At 43.0% G+C, this 12,852-nt stretch overlaps 1 protein-coding gene across 12 annotated transcripts in view; it reads left to right on the forward strand.

The window, feature by feature from the left end:
• GULP1 (GULP PTB domain containing engulfment adaptor 1) overlaps nucleotides 1-12,852 on the forward strand; it is a 372,795-nt gene that overhangs the window by 89,844 nt on the left and 270,099 nt on the right. The window contains exons 1-2 of one of the 12 annotated variants that reach the window (XM_089779795.1): nucleotides 4,012-4,027; nucleotides 4,120-4,276. The exons of 9 other annotated variants lie outside the window; for them this stretch is intronic. The gene's annotated coding sequence lies outside the window, so the exon portion shown is untranslated. Of the gene's footprint in view, nucleotides 1-4,011; nucleotides 4,028-4,119; nucleotides 4,277-8,254; nucleotides 8,372-12,852 lie in introns of those variants that run through there. 2 more of the 12 variants (XM_075933778.2, XM_075933779.1) reach the window with 2 other exon arrangements.

Genomic DNA, 12,852 nt, shown 5'->3' on the forward strand with positions numbered 1-12,852 from the left:
CAGTCAGATTAGTGCAGGATTCATTAGACTGAATGGGTGTGTTTCTGCATTGACCTAATATGAGGCTCTGGCTATGTATTATAGTTCCATTTTCGCTCACTTTGTAGATATGATTAAGTACTGAATGAGAGACACCAGAGCAGGTATTTCCTATTTGTTAAAACTAACTAACCTATGGTGCTAAACATGGTGGCTTTTGAAGAGTGTAATCCATTCTTACATTTTTCTGAGGTTTGGGAAATACCGAATTTATAGGGGTGCCCACTACAAAATGAACGCTCTCTCTCCTTCCTTCCCCTGCCTTCTCTCTACTTTCTAAAGTTTTGTTTCTAGCCTTGTGTGTTCTTCTCCTTGGGAAAGATTTCACCAGTATGCTTTGGCTGTGTCTCTGCAGGAGCTGCACTTATATGGATGAATCAGGCTCAATTGATTCAGGTTGTTCAGCTTGTGTTTATTTTTGCCTTTTGATAATGGTACTTCATACAGGGTTGTACATCATGTACAAATTTAATGTTTTGTGGAATATTTCACTTATGATTTTATTATTGAATTATAATCTACAGTAAAACATTTGGTTAAATTTGGAAAGTCACTTTACATAGGGGCAACATTTAATCTCCCTCTCTAACATTCAAACTCTCTTCTCCCTGCAGTGGAGAAGGTCAAGTAGGAAAGGATCCTTTGTAGCTTAGCTATGGAAGAGTAGGACAGGATTAGAAAGGGTTGAATTGGTCAATACATACCTCCTATGTGATGAAAATTTCAGACAGATGATATCTCTTGTTCTCACAAGTAGAGGCCTGCAAATTTGTGGCTATCAACTTTATATCCACAGACCATATTTGCTGATCAGATGGGGTATGTCTACACTACAGCGTTAATTCGAACTAATTTAGTTCGATTTAGTTAATTCGAACTAAGCTAATTCGAACTAATGCGTCTAGAACTAAAAACTAGTTTGAATTAGCGTTTTGCTAATTCGAACTAGCATGTCCACATTAAGTGGACCTTGAACCGGGCTTAAGGATGGCCGGAAGCAGTGCCGGCAGGGCATCAGAGGAGGACTTAGAGCGTGGAGATGCTGTCTCAGGCTAGCCGAGGGCTGCGCTTAAAGGGTCCCGACCACCACCCCGGACAGACAGTTCTCAGGGGTGCCCCGCTTGCAAAGCAGTCCTGGCTTGGAGTGCCCGGAGTACCCACACTGGGCACATCACAGCACTCGGCCATCAGCCCGGCTGCACTTGCCGCAGGCTGCCATCTGGGGAGAGGGGGCAATTGGGGGGCTGCAGGAGAGCTTCCACCCCCAGAAGCCCACAGAGCCAGCCCAGTCCTCCCCATCGGGGGCTCGTACCCCATTCCTCCCTCACCTCCTTCCACTTACCCTTCCCTAGCCCCCCTTCCTGATGTACAAAATAAAGGACAATTGTGTTCAAAAATGGAATCTGTCTTTATTGAACAAAACTGGAGGAGACTGGGAAAAGGAGGTGGGAGAGGGGAAGAGAGAGGCTGGGAGAGGGGAGGGCAACTAAAATGATCAGGGGTTGGGAACAGTTCCCATATGAAGAGAGGCTAAAGAGACTGGGACTTTTCAGCTTAGAAAAGAGGAGATGGAGGGGGGACAGGATAGAGGTCTCTAAAAGCAGGAGTTGGGTGGAGAGGGTGCATACAGAAAAGTTCTTCATTAGTTCCCATAAAGAAGGACTAGAGGACACCAAAGGAAAGGAATGGGTAGCAGGCTTCAAACTAGTAACAGAAAGTTGTTCTTCACAAAGCAAAGAGTCAACCTGTGGAACTCCTTGCTACAGGAGGCTGTGAAGGCTAGAACTAGAACAGAGTTTAAAGGGAAGTGAGATCAAGTCATGGAGGCTGGGTTCATGGAGTGGTATTAGCCAGGGGGTAGGAGTGGTGTCCCTGCCCAAGGTTTGTGGAAGGCTGGAGAGGGATGGCACGAGACAAATGGCTTGGTCACTGTCTTCGGTCCATCCCCTCCAGGGTCCCTAGGGTTGGCCGCTGTCGGCAGACAGGCTACTGGGCTAGATGGGCCTTTGGTCTGACCCAGGACGGCCATTGTAAGCTCAGGGCTCAGGGTCGGGGGGTCTCAGTGGACCCCCTTGATTTTCATGCACACCTGCTCCTGGGTGGCCAGGCTGGCAGCTCTCCTGCCCTAGACGGCCACTTTCCTGTGCCTAGTGCGGAGATCGTGGATGAGGTCCACGATGTCTGCACTAGCCCAGGCGGGTGCCCGCCTCTTGCGGTCCCGGGCAAGCTCCCAGGTGCCGCTAGCCTGATCCCGGGAAGAGGGGGAGGGCTGGGGGACATCGGGTGGGTGGCTCGATCCGTGCCAGGTTCAGGGTCTGCTGGCTGGGTGCTGGCAGGCTTGCACCTGGCACGGGCACTGTAGCCAGCCCGTGCCCCTTTAAGGTGTCCAGGGACGGGAGGGGGACATACGAGTTTCCCTGGTGTTGGCCAGAGTGGCCACCAGGGAAACCTGGGGAGGGCTAGCCTCCCACTAGTTCGAATTAAGGGTCTACACAGCCCTTAATTCGAACTAGTAAGTTCGAACTAGGCTTAATCCTCGTGGAATGAGGATTACCTAGTTCGAACTAAGCGCTCCGTTAGTTCGAATTAAATTCGAACTAGCGGAGCGCTAGTGTAGCGTCTATGAAAGTTAGTTCGAACTAACGGACGTTAGTTCGAACTAACTTTGTAGTATAGACATACCCATGCAGAATCAGTTTTTGTATCCCTGCAGGGATCTTTGCACAAGTATGCCAGTAGTGGGCAATGCTGAATGACTGCTGCTAAGTTAGAAACAAGAGAATTATCCCATTGGAAAGAGGATTTTCCCACTCCTTTTCCAATGCACCTTAAATGTCTCCTTTGACCAGGAGTTTGATCAAGGCAATACAACATAATTCAAGAGAAAAAGAAGGAAATATTTGGGAAGCAGGCTGCTTATTGTTGTAGAGCATAAGAAATAGTACCGCAACGATGTCTCAGTAGAAATTGTCCCATAAGAATAAAATTGCAGGAAAGGCAGTAAAAGAAACACACACAACAGATAAATACAAGTCACATTGTTTAGCAATTTCCCACAGGATACTGTTACCATGTGTGAGATCAGTATATACAGAATGTTGCATAGTATGTACATTTACTTTCATACTGACAGTGATATATTTCAATACCTTTCTTTTTTGTTGTGTCAGTGATCAGTTTTATATTGTACCTTTGGCTTCAGTGAGGCTGCTATGATCTGTTTAAATCAACATAATTTGTTAAAAGTGTTTCCAGGAGGGTGCCTATAGCTAAATAGATGGTCCTTTTTAAGTCTGCACATTGATTACAAAGATTCTGGAAGTCAAATACTGTTTCTGGTTTTTGTGTCTTCATACTTCAGATGCTGAAGAATTTCTCATTCCCCTCCTTTCTGTCTGGCATTAAAAATTAGGTGTCACAGAAAACTCTGCTAATGTCTCTTTACCTTGTTTCTATAGTGCCTGTTAGGAAATATATGGGAGGGAATTTTTTAGCTGTTTTCTGGCCACAACTTCAGTAAGTATAACCATTTGGTTTTATGTCAGCATTTATATGGACAAATAATTGTTTGCCTTTCTGCCTCGTTTGCTTACATAAGGCTAATTTATGAATCAGAAGGTACACTAAGGGTGTAAATCAGTTTGTGCACATAAAATATTGGACAAGCTGGAGGTTTGGGTATAAATCTATGTTGCACTAGCTATGTTGCACTATGTTGCACATTTTGGTCTTTTCATTTTGTATCCACTGTCTTATGCAGCAGAACCCTGACAGGGATGTTACCACCATTCACTTCCTTCTTTTAGTCAGTATCTTGACAAAAAAATAAGGCTAATGAGAGATGTGTTTGATTGGAAGTGCTATATTCTGTTGTGGCACTTACATTTATTCATGGGCAATAACATTACATGTTCATTTCTATCATTTTGCCTTTCTTACAAGTTATCTTTCAGGATACCAAAAATCAAAAACTGCTGCAGGGTGGGAGGTGAGTATTCTTAGTATTTAGCTTAGCTCTTACATAATTTTTATCCAGAGAATTTAAAATATTTGAGAAAGGAATATCATTCTTCCCTTTAGACATATGGGAAAAGAGAAATGAGCTGCAGAGCTAGGAATAGAACCTATTGATCCCCATTTGGTGCTCTACCTGCTGCACTAGAGGTAGACAAGATCCAGCCAACCAAACCACTCTATCTGGCAAGTAGATCCAGCCCACAGGCTACAGACCACCTAGGTAAGTGCCTTCCAACCACAGCCTGCCTTTGGCACTCAGCCCCTCCCTGCAACCCCAAGTCACTGTCCAAGCCCTCTGGGCGCACGCACACACTCTTGCACCTCTCCCCCAGGCGAGAATCCTCTCCTGCTCCCATACCCTTCCCAACCCTATACCCACTTCTGAGCCACAGGTCATCACCTAAATCCTCTGCACCATCCCACCCCTTGGTCATAAATCCACCACATGCCCTACACCCTTTCCCCAGGCAGACTCTTCTCCTACACACACACCTCGTCCCAGGTCACAACCCCCCTTCCTTCACCTAAACTCCCTCATGGACCACAAATCCTCTTCTACACCCCAGTCTGCTACCCCAAGCTTCCTTCTGCACCCAACCTCTGTCCCAAACCCCATAACCCCTCCATAGAAAAGTTCAGCTCTTGACCACTTACCAAAATCTTGGAGTGCCCCTCCATCAAAAATTATTGTCCACCCACGTGCTAAACCCAGTGTGTCAGTATTTAGGCCTTATGCCTTCCTGTGTATACAGAGTTTGTTGTTCTACATTCCTACAATTTGTAAATGATGCTCCTAGTGCCAGGTGTAGGACTGTTTGTTTTGTTGTTTCTAGTGAGAACTTTTTAATAAAACAAGTAAACAAGCACACTCCAGGGACTTTGTCAGCATCAACAGGCAGACAAGTGAATAAAATGTATAATCTGAAAATGAGACCTCGTGCATGGGTTTTGGTTGGTCTGGACATATTTGTAGGGTTGAGTGGTACATTTCACTGGATAAAGTCAGGTGGTAGCCTATGAGCTGAATTTATATTCAGTGTGTGTGACTCTGTATAAGAGAGAGAGAGAGAGAGAAATAGAGAAAAAATTAATTCCAAATGGTCTGTTCCAGGGGTGGGCAGTAATTTTTTATGGGTGGCCACTCCAAGATTTTGGAAAGTGACTGCTCTCTTCTGTGATATTAATGGAGGAGGTGCGGGGTCTGGGATGGAGGTTGGGTTCAGAAGGGAGCTTGGGATAAGAGACTAGGGTGTAGGAGAGAAAGTGGGGTCTGCAAGGGAGTTTGAGTGAAAGAGGCAGACCTAGAGCAGAGGGGTTGGAGTGCAGGTTTTGGAATGTGACCTAGGGAAGGAGTCTGGGGTGCAGGAGTTTGGGTTGTAACCTAGAGTAGAAAGGGATTGTGATCTAGGGTATGGTATTAGGGTGCCAGATATGGGAGGGAGTATAGGTGCAGGAGGGGGCAGAGGATTTGAGTATGTTGAGTGGGGGGGCAGGATAGAGGTTTGGGGAAGAGAGGGTACTAGTGGCAGACTCTGGACAGGAGACATACTAGCAGCCCCACTAGCCTGCCTGCCTGCAGAGCTAAAGTATTGCAGAGCTTAAAAAGTTTATCGGCCTGCCCAGCGCCTGCACAATCATGTGCTTGTGTGAATAACTGAGCCAGAGGGAGGGTGGGTGCTTTGTGTGCTGCCTGTTATTCAAATAGGCAGATCTTGTTGGCCAGTTTCCATCCAGAAGCTATTCAATGGGATTGTGCTGGGGATAGGAGTTATGCCCAAAGCCTTCTCCCCTCCCTTATGGGCTCAAAGTTTTTAAAGAGAAACGGCCCCACAGCCTCTTTTCTGAGAGATGTGCAGGGCTGTGGAGTTAGGCAGGAGAGCCTGCCTGGGGCTCCTCACTGCATCTGCGGGCTAGATCTTGTGGCTTGGCGGGCTGAATCCAGCCCGTGGGCCGTATTTTGTCCAGGCCTGGTCTATTCCATGCTGTAAGCCTTCCCATGCTGACTGCCTGGTTACCCCTCCCCCCCATACTTGCTTGCTATTTGTGATAAGGATATCTCCCACTTCACTTCACCATTCCTTCAGTTGTTTTTGTTGTGGCAGTGTGGCAGCTGCTAGACTTCTAGTGTCAATGGATCAACTGAACAATTGGAATCATAAAGGAAAATGATGGTCTGAATTTCTCGTCCTCAGGCAGTGTACCTGACAAAGTGGCTTATCCTCAAATCCATGTTACCGTGTCAGCTGAGGGTTCTGTCACACACTAGTTCAACAGGATAATCTCAAAGGGAGACATCTAGACAGTAGGCAATCCTAATGGTTTTAATACTCTGGCAAAAAGGCCAGTGGTAAAGAAGAAAATAATTTTAACTCTTAAGGCACGGGCAGGCTGTTGTCAATTCCAAACATTCCAAAGGAGCAAAAAATTGAAATTTATTGACTTCAAAATTATTTGATTTTTTAAAAAAATCATAGCTTCTGACTTATATGCTTTGTGTTTCTGGATCTTTAAGTGCTTTCAGGTCATGTTTTCAGACTTTTCTCCCTAACCATGAGGAGGACGTCTTTTTATTAATGACAATTTAGATTCTCATGTAATCAGCAGCTGCAGGTTGGGATGTTTAGAAAACACCAAAAATTTCACAATTAAACTGGGGCAGCTGTGATCATTGGAACTGGCAATAAGGAATTTCTATCCAGTGTCTCATGCCTCCCCAAAGAAGTCAGAAATTTTCCCTTGAAGGAGTCATGCAGGTTGAGAAACCATTGTAAATCCAGAAGAATAATATTCCAAATATAAAAATCCTTTGAATCTCCCCACTTCCTATGTCTTGTAGCAAAACTAACTTTTGTTCTTTCCTGTATTGTTTGCTTCTCATGACGGAGACAATCAATGCTCTGATCGGACCTTTCCTGTGTCTCATACTGTTCTTGATAATATTAACAGTGGCCATGCCTGTCATAGCAATGTTTCTATAAGTCTACCTCATTTCAACTTTGTAAATGTTCTCTTGGGCTTACAGCATGGTGCTCAATTGTCCTGTGGGGGACAATGAAATTCACTGGAAAATGAAAAATACAAGCTGTGAAATGAGTAGACATAGTCTGCCAGGTATATCCTATCTACCTGTGGATTATGAAAAACAAAATTTACATGTAATTGTGCTCATAAATCTGTTTATTCCAAAACCCAAAAATACTTGTTCATCTGATTTAGGGAAAATAAGAACATAAGAACATAAGAACGGCCGTACTGGGTCAGACCAAAGGTCCATCTAGCCCAGTATCCTGTCTACCGACAGTGGCCAGCACCAGGTACCCCAGAGAGGGTTGACCGAAGACAATGATCAAGCGATTTGTCTCCTGTCATCCCTCTCCAGCCTCTGACAAACAGAGACCAAGGACACGATTTTATCCCCTGGCTAATAGCCTTTTATGGACCTAACCTCCATGAATTTATCCAGCTTCTCTTTAAACTCTATTATAGTCCTAGCCTTCACCGCCTCCTCTGGCAAGGAGTTCCACAGGTTGACAACACGCTGTGTGAAGAAGAACTTCCTTTTTTTAGTTTTAAACCTGCTACCCATTTAGATATGCAAAGAAGAAGGTTAATTAATAAACAGAATTATTTCGTCTCTCTTTAAAAAAATCCAAATTCACTAAGCGAAGCAAAAAATTAAGAGTTAGCCCGCTGTTCATGCAGTTTAGTTGTTACTTTGATTTATGTCAAACAGCAGCAACATTTTTAGATATCCCATAGTTGTTAGTATGGTTTTATTTCTGATGATAACCAATTTCCTCTCAACATGCCCAACAAATAAATAGGGAAAATCTATACCCAGCTTGGATGAGTTTTTACACATGTTCCACTTACTACCTATAGCACTAAAGATGCTGCCAGACTAATGCTAAATGGTTATAATTCAGGTATACCCAGCAATTTTATTGAATATGGATGCTGAACAGATGGCTTCTTTTGCTGTCTGAAGTACAGTATTACTAATATCTTCAGCTTTCTTCTTGTGTAGGGGGTATTGTGCTTTTATTTTTGAAAACTCTCCAAAGTAAGAAGACTAATCTGATTAATGATCTGTTAAAATGTATTGGGGAAAAGACATTGATCTGGTGTATTTTGATGAAAATATCATTCTGTTACTGTTCAGGGAGAGTATCTTAAAGAAGCATCTTTTTCCCCCCAGGTTTTGTCCATATAATACAAGTCAATATGCCTACTTGTTTTTTAACATCAAGACATTTCCTTGAATTCATTGATGCACAATGTGGGGGGATTAAGCACAAAATGTTGTGCAATACTGGTGAGTTCAGTGAGGATGAACAAAGGTAACTGAGGATAGAATTTGGTCCTGTGTATAAATATTGATTTGTCATGTGTGTTCTATTATAGTGTAATGAAGACCAGTGTAATATAGTGGTGGAGTAGGATGCTAGGCAGGGAATCTAGATCTTCTGATTCCTAGGGGCACATCTAAACTACATTCCTCTTCTGAAATGTAAATGAGCCCAATCGAAAATGCACATGAAGCGTGGAATTACAAATCTCATATTTCATTTGCATAATCACGAGAGAGGTTTTTCAAAAAAGGGTTTTTCGAAAAAGAAAACGCAGTCTAGATGGAGTTCTTTTGAAAAAAAAAACCAACGCTTTTTTGAAAGAACCCATACATCTAATTTTTTCAGGCTTACGGGTTCTTTCAAAAAAGGGTTTTTTTCCTAAAGAATCCCGCCTAGATTGCGGTTTCTTTTTCAAAAAACACTTTTTTGAAAAAGCTTCATTTATGGAAATGAAGCGTGAGATTTGTAAATCCGTGCTTCATTTGCATTTTCGGTTGGGCTCATTTAAATTCCTCTTTTGGAAGAGGAATGTTGTTTAGACATGCCCCCTAGGAGTCAGAAGATCTAGATTCCCTGCCCAGCTTTGATACTGGATTACTGACTAACTTTAAAAAACAATGACTAGTCTAGCAGCACCTTAATGACTAACAAAATAAGTAGGTGGTATCATGAGCTTTTGTGAGCACAACCCGCTTCTTCAAATGAATGGAGTTATTAAACATCCAAGTTCCAACATAAATAGAAGATTGGGGGGGGGGGTTGGGAGAAAGAAAAAGAAGGGGAAAATAGTCAGTTAGTGTGTTCATGCTACATGCAGCTGATAAGAACAATTTGCATCTTCTCTAATTACTCATTTTTTAAGTCATGAGGATGTGGAAGGTAGTGTGCTAGTGTCAGCCGATGGTCAGGGCAGTGTGTGCGTGTGTGTTACACCCAAGTCTTCAACTGCTGAAACAAAGGTCTCGTCGCAGTGGGCAGCCTAGGAGGCTGGAGGGTGCCCTGAAATAGAGTTTAATGTCTGTGACTTTACTGCTAGGACTGGGGTCCCGTCGCAGAGGGCAGCCAACAGGCTCTCAGATGCCCCAAATTTATAGGAAGAGCTTACTACACCTCAGATTTTAGCTGCTAGGACACAGGATCCCTTCGCAGCGGGCAGTCTGGGAAAGACTGAGAGATGCCCCAATGGATCTATCACCTGGGAGTTACACAATCCAAAATGCCCAAGCTCTTCCTATACCTGTCCCTTTTGACTGGCTGAAGTTCTTTTGTTTGTGTTCGGTTCGGGTACAGCAGCATGTGTTCAAGTCAGAAGCTTGACACTCACTGGCTTATTTATAGGAGAAAGAAAGAGGAAAATAAATAAAAGAAACTTGGTTCAATATATATATATATTTATAAGTGAATGAGGGCACCCACTTATTTCCAAAGTGTATAGCTAAATCACCTTACCAAAGGCAGTTTACAATAGAAATGAAGCAGGTTGACTTAAGAAACTATAATAAAGTAACTAAACTTATAACAGAGTGACAATTAAAGTGTACACATAAAGAAACACATTGCAGGTACAATTCTCACCCCTGCATTCCAGACTTGGCGTGGCCAGCGTCTTTCTTTCAATCCCTTGGGAAGAAGTAGGGCGAGGTTGGGCGTCCCACAGACCTCGGGAGACAATCAATACCTGCCAGCAGGTGTAGGTGATTGGAGCTCAAATGAGGTGGGCTACTAAACCCCTCTTTATACCCCTTGGGTCATGTAGGCTTCTTCCTGGTCTCAAGTGGCCAATTAGGAAAAATGGCTTTGAATGCCAAGTTTCCCACGAAGGGTGCAAAGCATAATTCACATCTGGGAAAATGCAGACAATAGGCACCTCTGGTATGTGATGGGCGAAGACTCCTCTCCTGGGACAGTGCAGGCGTATCAATTACTGATACTAGCCATCAGGGCGACGGGAGGCCTCCCGGTCGTCAGCTAGCCCATTTACTGTCTGGTTTCTGTTTATGGTAGAGTCAGGGACAGGCAGCACACCTGCGTTCCTAGAGCATCAAAGGCTGACTGCCTTTCTCTTGCTCTCTGGAAGGGGGGAAAACAAGATGGGGTTCATGTCTGGCTACAGCTAGCCAGGTAATGTCCTTCCACCTCCATGAAAGTTCATGATTCCATCTACATGTTTTGTTAGTCTTTAAGGTCCTGCTAGACTATTAGTTGTTTTTTCAGCTTTTTCAGTTATAGATTAACTTAGCTACCACCTTTCTGTGTATCAGTTTGTAAATACAGATAATAATGCTAAGTATTTAGATACCAAGATGATGACAATGATAAATCCTAAATAGGATATTAATTCCTATATCTGTTGAGTTGGCACATTTACATGATCTCCAGTAAACCAGAAAAGGAGAAGAGTGCTAAAGGAAGAAGAAGGAAATCACAGGAGCTAATAGGAGTAGCAGTTAGGTAGCAGAAATGAGGAGTATTGCATTGCAAAGTGGTTACAAGAGTGAGCTATGTTTGTAGACAAGGAGTGGGGCAGAAATTAAGGGGTCGGCAGAAGTAATCAGTGTGAGTTCTGGGGAGGATTTTTTATGTCAGTGCTGGCATTACTAGATTCATGTTGATAGGTACTGTTGCCTCCCTCCAGTTAACATGAGAAAACAATGTTTAGTCTGTACTGGTGAAGTAATCGAGGTTAGAACAACATTTGGATTGGGTGTGTTGTATATGTCTACCAGATCAAATGTGGCTATTTATCCAAAAGTTATTTAAGAGCAGAGTTCAAATGAATTGGAACTTTTGCTCTGAAATTATGCCAAGCATATTGTAGCTAAGGCAGACTTTATAGTCTTGACTGAAATGCTATATTTCCTTCCAAAATTGGCTCAACTGATGGAAAATGAAAACTACAAAAACATGTTTTAGTTATATTGGAGCTAGCCTGGGAGTGGGATTTTCACTATCCTCCAGGGTTTCTTTGACATTTTCATAGTGTAGGCATATGTTAATAAGCATATATGTCTTGTGGACTCCTCCCTTCCTGTCTATGATTGTACACATTGCCTTGTGTTTATTCACAATCACCAAATACCCTTGCTCAAATAAGTAATAGGAACATATTTAATGTACTTGAGAAGTCTCTTAATGAGATTTAACAGAAGTACATGAGAAAAGTCATATGCTGCACAAAGCCAGCAGCCGTTTCATGGAGTACCATCAAGTACTCCACAAACTACTAGTGATCCATGGATAACAGTCTAACAAGTGCGGTTGTGCCAACTTTCTCATTTGACTAAGAGTTCAGTAAAAAGACAAAGAAACAGAACTCGTCTCTGATGGTGATTCTGCCCCATCTTCTTTGACATATTTTAAATATTTATATCTCTTGTTGAAGTGTCAATGGCCTGTGTGTGATTTGTATACTGGTTTAAGTTTCCAAAGTTCTTTGGGATGAAAAGTAATGTATAATGCATTATTCTTGAAAGCTCAGTGACAACATCTGTGATGAGTGTAGTGCAAATGAATTTTTGGCTTATAATTTGCTGTCAGCCAGCTATGTCCTATACTGTACTTGACTTACTGTAGGGCATTAAGCTCTGTAGCACAAACAGAGAAGGAGAGAGAAGTCCTTGAGCCAGTGGTTTCCAATCCATTGCTCCCACCCTATTCATGACTGTGCTATACAATCACTACTGTGGTCTCTCAAGAATGCTCTAAGGAGAGAAGCTGCTCCCTAGTTCTGTTCTTCCTGTGCTGTGGAGTCTCCTGACCTATTATGTGCATTCCAAAACAATATGTGGAGGAAGTGTGCCTTATAGCTGCTATCTCACCTTTAGCTATACCAGTGCCTCCTTTTCGTCCTTTATTGCACCCTTCTGCCTTTAAGAGAGGGAGGAGAGAGTATTAGCTCCATGGTTTGGTCTCTTAAATCTGGATTGGGAATTTATTTCTGAGAATATTTAAACTTCCTGGTGCCTAATTTAGCCAACTATATTTGAGTCAAGGTAAAGTCTTTACCATTCCCTTCTAGTAGCATTATAGACCACAATTATCACGTTAGGACTCCTCCCCCAAAGTCCAACATCTGTTTCTTGTGTCATCTGCGGCACAAAGAAGAGAGATGGACAGGGACAGAGAGAGTCCTGTTTTCCTCTCCCGTTTATAGTTCAGTCCCCCTCATAAAGTGATGTCCCTCTAAGCATAAGGAGACATGGAGTCTAGTGAAGAAATATTCTCTTTTCTTTCACCTATGTGTGCTGAGATGCAGTATTTCTTTTACTCCTTTCTGTTCTCTTGCACTGTCTGATGACTCTGTTTACAGCTTATATGCAAACTGAAGTAATCATGCATCCCTTTGTATAAGACTTTGCTCACCAGTTGTGCCTTGGTTGGTGCTACATGAGTTGGAACCTGGGCCTTTTAACATTTTAAAGGGGAGATTTCTTAACTTTGCACA

The sequence above is a fragment of the Pelodiscus sinensis genome, chromosome 7, assembly GCF_052426305.1.
Source record: "Pelodiscus sinensis isolate ZL-2025 chromosome 7, ASM5242630v1, whole genome shotgun sequence".
Lineage (NCBI taxonomy): Eukaryota > Metazoa > Chordata > Testudines > Trionychidae > Pelodiscus > Pelodiscus sinensis.